This window comes from Pongo abelii, chromosome 1 (genome assembly GCF_028885655.2).
Source record: "Pongo abelii isolate AG06213 chromosome 1, NHGRI_mPonAbe1-v2.0_pri, whole genome shotgun sequence".
In the NCBI taxonomy this organism is placed as follows: Eukaryota; Metazoa; Chordata; class Mammalia; order Primates; family Hominidae; genus Pongo; species Pongo abelii.
Genome location: NC_071985.2, coordinates 62,808,825 through 62,816,308, shown reverse-complemented (window position 1 = coordinate 62,816,308; position 7,484 = coordinate 62,808,825).

The window sequence follows — 7,484 nt, the reverse complement described above, 5'->3', positions numbered from 1 at the left end:
CTGAACAATTAGTTTGCAATGGTACACATGAGGTATTTAACTCATTGTCATCAGTAAAGAGGTTTGTGGGAAATGGATTCAGCAAATGAATATGAGAAGGAAGAATGGGGGATGGGAGCATAACCCATTAGAGCTTGTGGGAGATTTTACAGGGAGGAAATGGCTTCAATTTGGGAGTTTCCCAAGCAATTCTGATAAGACCCTAAAAAGGACTTTTCTCACTCATTAAAAACCACTGACCTCGTAACAGGACTAGTAAGGACCTGAGCAATACCAGCTAACTGCAGTTCTAAGAGTTCTACTTACACTGACTCATTTATTTCTCACAACAGCCTTGTGAGGTAGATGCTATTGATGATATCTCCATTTTACAAATAAGGAAGTTGACACATAACACAGATTTTACTTAGTTAGACATTTTGCACGCAATAGAATTGTTAACAGTGAACTTGTTGCCAAATGTAAAATACGTAAATATTTATGATTGCAGAATTATGTTATGTTCAAATTTTAAGTTTTTAAGGGTTTCTCCTTCTGTGTTTGTCTTCAACTTGATACTTGGTTACTAGGCTGCCATTTAGAGTAACAACTGGTAATGGAGGTTATAAATGACTATTTCAAATATCTTGTTCATCAAAGTTTTAAGCAGTAAGCTAAATTTGCGTTAAATGTCCACTTGGTGACAGTTCTTCATAAAAAGTACAAGTTGGCATATAAAGCTCATATCATTGTGTCCAAAAATTTATAAAGACAAAAGGAATCATTTATTTTAGGTTGTTTAATAGTGATTCTTTGGGCCTTTTTTTTTTTTAAAGGGGATGGGACCTGTACTGTATTTATCATCCTTTCAAACCAGAAAGAGAATCTCAGTAGCTTAACACATTTGAATTATGATATACATCCCTTTAAATGAGAACTTACCTTGAAATGCATTTTACAAATAAACCAATCACAACATACACAAAGAGCAGTTGAGCACATGGGCAAACTTGTAACACTGTTTTTGAATCATTAAAATCAGGCAATAATAATAAATAATAATAATAAAGCTTCCAGAAACTTTATACTAAAAACATTCCAATTTTTTTAGGAAAGACTGACAAAACATTGTATGTGCCATAAGTTTACTACATTTAATCGCATGACTTTTTGCAATATGCTTAACACTTTCACATTAATGACAAAGTTCTTTCCATTAAGAATTTCTAAGGCTATGATTTGAAGGCCAAATCAAAGTTGTCAACTTATTTACTGCTGTAATGTATGGGAGAAAATGTATTTTTAAAAATGTGGTTAGTGCATTTATCAGCAGATACCCACAATCAACCCTGATGGTAAGAACTAAGAACCAACCATTAGAATGTATAATACCTGATGCCAGGAAGTCCCCACCTCAGTACAGCTTATTCACATGCCATTCTCTTCCTCTTCTTCTTTAATTACTTTTTTTTGGAGGCTGTGCAATAGGTTGTTATGATAGTAGTCTAGGTGTTTCTAAGACATGACAGATTCTTACAAATGCCCCATCTTCTAAATATCATAGGCAAATGTTATAAGCTCTCTGGTTCACTAGTTTTTTTTGTTTTGTTTTGTTTTTCAGAGATAAAGTCTTGATCTGTTGCCCACAGTGGACTCAAACTCCTGAGCTCAAGTGATCCTCCTGCCTCAGCTTCCACAGTAGTTGAGACTGTAGGCGCAGCACCAGGCTTGGTTTCCTAGCTTTTAATATGTAAATATGGTGATTCCTGAATGTTAAAATGTACTTTAAAATGATCAGTGCAGTAGTTTGCCCTAATCATGAAAAAAAAAAAGATCCTGGTACCATCCCTCAAATTTAAATGTCAACAATGTCACATATAATGGCTCCTATTTTAGCTATTGAACTTAATTTATGAACTGAATTTTTGAAATATATTCAAATGTAGTTGAACCTTGATCCTATTATAGTACAGTTAACACACAAAGCAAATAAGATAAATAACATGAAGCTTATTGAAGTACTTTATACATCAATTAGCTATTTCACGAATCTAAAAGATGAACTCCCTAGTGATATATTATTCACAACGGTTTTGATGACAATTTGGAAATATAAAATGTTAAATATCAACACTCTATCTTATTTTCTATCTGTATTAAATTTCCTCAAATTTTAATTTATTTCCTTATCAGAAAAAAATTAAGGAACTAAAAAATCAATTACTGATACTAGTGGATAGAAACAAGCATCATCAGTCAATCAATCAGGGGGATTTTAAATAAGCATCCATCCAGTGCTGACAATGTGGTGGATACTCAATGTCTCCCTGATTCATCAATTCATAATGGTTGTTTTTACCCACTAGCATCAAGCATTTGTTTTTCAAAAAGTTACTGCAAGGAAAACATGAACAAACATCAATAATTGACTTTTTTTTTTTTTTGCGCCAACCAGGATGTCTCATTGCCTGGAATTCTTACACTAAGTAAGAATTTAGGTATTAAAGAGGCAGCTTTATATTTCAGGTAGGCAGTGACAGGGTGTGCTTGCTGCTCTTCCCGATGTCTTGCCTCAACATAGCCAAACCCAGTTTTATTTCATGCCAAAGGCATTTAATGGAAAAAGAGAGACATAGTTTACACTTCAATGAAAGAATTGCTGTGTTTTGATTTGATCTCTACTTTGTGCTATGAAACAGATAGAGGTTCTTTAATCTCCTAAAGAAACAAAGAATTCTGCTATTTGTTGTTTTTAAGCAGAAAATAGGAAGAAAAAAAGATTTGTGGAATATTTTTCATTTACGTTTATTTTACAGTCATAGTGGTGGTATTGGCTAATATAATGTGATCATGAAATAAAGGGTTTTACTCACACTTGCATAGATTAGTGAAAGAAGGACCTAATTAAAATATTTAACCTGCCATTTATATATTGTTTCCAAGTGGCAATTATTACCCAGATTTTCCTTTTAAAAAGGACTATCAAGACTATATTTTCCCCCACCAAAATGGCTAAAGACAGATTTGCATATTTTGCCATTTTAGCCAGTGGGATGAGCCGTGACTGGGTTTCAGCTCCCAGTTTTCTCTGTTTACAGAAATATTAAGTACCCCCAAATCCTGGTTCTCTGGTTAAGTCAAGCATTTGGGTTTTCTCTCTAATTTTTTCTGCTAACACTATTGATTTAAATAAAGTAAAGGAAAAACATAAGGAGGAAATAAGAGAGGTTGGGCGATGCTTATTAGACATATACATGTCAGTTGTAATTTCAGGAATGCTTCCTTGGTGATAATATAAAGTTTACACATAAAGTAAGGCCATTCATGTCTTTTTCTTTACATGCCAGTTTTTTTTTAATCGCATGATTCAAAATGGAAAGAAATAATATCTTCCTCTGTTAAGTGCCTCACTGTCAAGAACTGTGGTGGCACTGAAATGTTACCCTTGCTACAGTCTAACAAGTTAGCTTACCCCAGTTTCATAGATGCCAGCAGAATACATGACTCTGGGGTCAGAGAAAAAGGAATTTATTACTCACGGCACAGCAAGCAACATAAACATCATGTTCAGATGATCTTCCTTGCCCTGCAATCCCATGGAGAAGGTAATGTTGAACATGCCCAGATGGATGACGTACACACCGTCAGTTTGTGTCGCACTGAGTAGCATCAAGCTTAGGAGATCCACAATATTATAAGGGAGCTAACAGCAAACCCACCTAACCTTTGCCTCAAAGGAAGACTATATCTTTATTATGCTCAGAAGGAAAGAAATATGCCCTCTGTCTCAGAGGGAAATATTACCTCTATTTTTCAAGGCTCTTTGCTCTACAAATGTACTTGGAAAGATAGTCTGGAATAAAAGCTGTCACAAGATGTGTAAAAGTGTGACACACTCATGGAGAACTTTCTCCTAACATAGGAGATACACACACATATACACATACAAACATGTACACACATACATATATGATATCTATATGGTATGCATATATGGTATGTGTATACTGGTGTATATATAGCATAAGTAAATATATGGTATATGTAAACATACATGTGGCACATATAAATATATATGGTGTATATAAACATATATATAGTTTACTTTTCCTGAAAATCATGTAAAGCAAGCTTATAATTCTCGTTTTAGATGTAAAAAAGCATTATTAGCCAAACGCCTTGCCTCATTTAACTGAGATTGTAAGGAACAGATTCCAAAATTCAACCCTTTGTTCTACTCAACATCCCATTCTCTATCTGGTCAACTAACGCACCAATTGCTGTGATAAATAGGGAAAAATATATCTATTCTGTGACACTGAGTTCTAGAAAGAGGGCCCTTTAACTTTTTATATTAAAATTTTAAAACATTCTACCAGAATTTAAAAAATACTGGTGTTCCTGCCCTTCTCATAATTGGCCTTATTACAAATTATATCACATGCAATGCCATTCAAACAAGTATGTAAAATGGTGGTCAATGAAGCAGTATGATTTTTTTCTCCCTCAATCAAACCAATTGTTAAATGTAATTATAATCTTGGAAGATGCAGTTAAAAAGATGTTGATTTAAATTGAGCTCTGAAAATTGCTCACCTCATGATTCCTTCTGATTACATCTTGGCATAAATCCACCAAGTTTCAATATGTAATTTAAGGATAATGTATAATTGGTATTGGAACCAATGCAGGTTCTCCACATTCAAATGGAGGCCGATTTTATTAGTAATAACTATAATAACTCTGCTAAATAGATTGTATGACTTTGCTGCTCATTAGGAAATTATTTTTCAGCAGGAATATCTTACTTTTATATATGTAATTCAAATTTTAAGTAGGAAATTTATTAATGAGACAAGTGTTTAAAAAGACATATATTTTACAGATATTATAGTCTGGTCCTAATCAGACAATTATTTCCTGTGGTGTTAAATTCAAGAGTTTATTTTTCATTGTCTTATTTTTAAAGAATCTTATCTAAAACAGGCGTCTTAAAGATATACAATGAAGTTTAGATCTATGGTAACAAAGTATCAGAGAAGTGGCATGGCTCCCTCCAGTTTCATCATGCAGTGACATATTTTATGAGAAAGAAATGTTTTGTATTAGAAAATCACTACAAATGTGTGCCCTAGACATTGGTATCTACCTGAAGTGGATAGTATCATCCACCAGAGAACTGAAATTAGTATACTTACCTAAATGGTAGCAACTCTTAAAAGAGGCTCTCTAGTGAAATAAATACGGAGAAAAGCTGGTTAAGATGTTTTCACAGGAGTGATATTGCATATGAAATAAGGTATTTGGTAAACTTCCTAATATTTGGAGAAGTCCTGAACACTCGTTAGTAATCTTTTTATTCCACTAGAATGCCAGAGATCACAATCTTAGTTGTCTTTGTGTTCCCACATATCAGATAAAAGCCATTTCTTCATTAAAAAATATTCAATATTTCAAGGCCCCATGTGCACTTGAAGAGAGATAAATGAAGATCTCAGGATGGCAGGTGGAAGAAGTGACCAAGGGACTGAGGCATCAGAGAATGTGAGTGATGCCAGGGAATGAATGATTGAGATATAATGGTCATTGGCCCTAAGCTCTTATTCTCTGTGTCTTGGTGTCTTCATCTCTAAAATGAGAATGGTGCCTTCTTTTCATGTTTATTATAGAGATTAGAAAAATTATCTTGTTTGGAATTCTCACAAGTGGAAACTATCACAATTATTTATGATTTCAGCTATCAAAAAGTGATTCTAAAAGTTATATAGCATAGGATAATGCATATTTTTTCTTAAAGGTAGTTTCCCCTTAACATTTTTGTGCTACTTTCATGAAGTAGTATACATAAATCACCCAGCACTATATCTAGCATGTGGTACAATATATACATATACTTTAATTTCTTTGGAAATTAGCACTGAATTGCATTACACTTGTTCAGCTTATTCAGCAATGTCTTTGTGCTACCATGTGGCAGATATTTCTCTAATTGTTACAAATACATCAGCAAATAAAAAGCAAAAAATTTCCCTGCTTTCATACAGTTTAATATTTTCTTTTATATTTCTTCCCTGTGGTCTAAAGCTTACATTTTAAGTTGTAAGAAAATCATTTCACTTTTAGCAAAAGCAAATAGAAAATTACAGAAAATAGGAAAAATGCTCAAAAGTGATTACAGTAAAAGTAAGCGAGACCTGATGTTTTCTAAATGAAGCTTGGTTTATTTCTTGGCAAAGACAGGGTGGGAATGGCAGATCATCAATAAGAAAGCTGCTAGGGCTCTGAACGTCTGGTTTTAAGATGGAACTTTCTTTATATTTCTAAATTGTTATATAATAATAGTAGTAATAATACTTTTTTAGAGACAAAGTCTCACTCTGTCACCCAGACTGGAGTGCATGGCACGATCATAGCTCACTGCAGCATTGAACTCCTAGGCCCAGGTGATCCTCTCATCATAGCCTCCCAAGTAGCTAGGACTAGAGGTGTGTGCCACCATACCTGGCTTATACTTATTTTTCTACCTAACTTTGTAGACAAATTTGATCTTTGATTCTCTTCTTAAAAGATAATTTATGTACAGTTAATTACATTTTACAGGTCTAGATCCAGGCTCAGAGAGAAGCTGCATATGTTAACAGAGATAAGCAACTCAATATTGGCAGAGGAACAGCACAAAGTAGATCTGACTTCTCACAAACAGTGCTTACTATTCCTGGTTTAGAAGGAAAATGACAATACTGCCTTTAACAGGCAATTGCAGCAGAGCATGACTGATACTGAGAAATTCCTGAAAATATGCAACCTCCTAAAATTAGACCAGGAAGAAATAGAAGTCCGGAATAGACCAATAATGGGCAGTGAGACTGTATCAGTAACAAACAGTCTCCCCAAAAAAACAACAAAACCCAGGACCAGATGGATTCACAGCCAAATTCTACTAAACGTGCAAGGAACTGGTACCAATCATCATGAAACTGTTCCAAAAAATCAAGGATGAGAACATTCTCCCTAACTCATTCTACAAAGCCAGTGTCACCCTGATACAAGAACCAGACAAGGACACAACCAAAAAAGAAAACTACAGATTAATGTCCCTGATGAACATTGATACTAACATAGGAACAGAAAACCAAATACTGCATGTTCTCACTTATAAGTGGGAGATAAATGATAAGAACTTACGAACACAAAGAAAGAAATGACAGACACCAGGGTCTACTTGAAGTGGGATAGTGGGAAGAAGGAGAAGAGCAGAAAAGGTAACTGTTGGGTATTGAGCTTAATACCTGGGTGATGTAATAATATACAGAACAAACCCCCATCACACATGTTTACATATGTAACAAACTTTCACATGTACTCCCAAACCTAAAATAAAAATTAAAATAAATAAATAAATAAAACAAAAAAAGCAAAAATCCTTAATAGAATTTTTGCAAACTGAATCCAGCGGCACAACCAAAAGATAGTAGACCATGATTGAGTGGGTTTTATTCCATGTA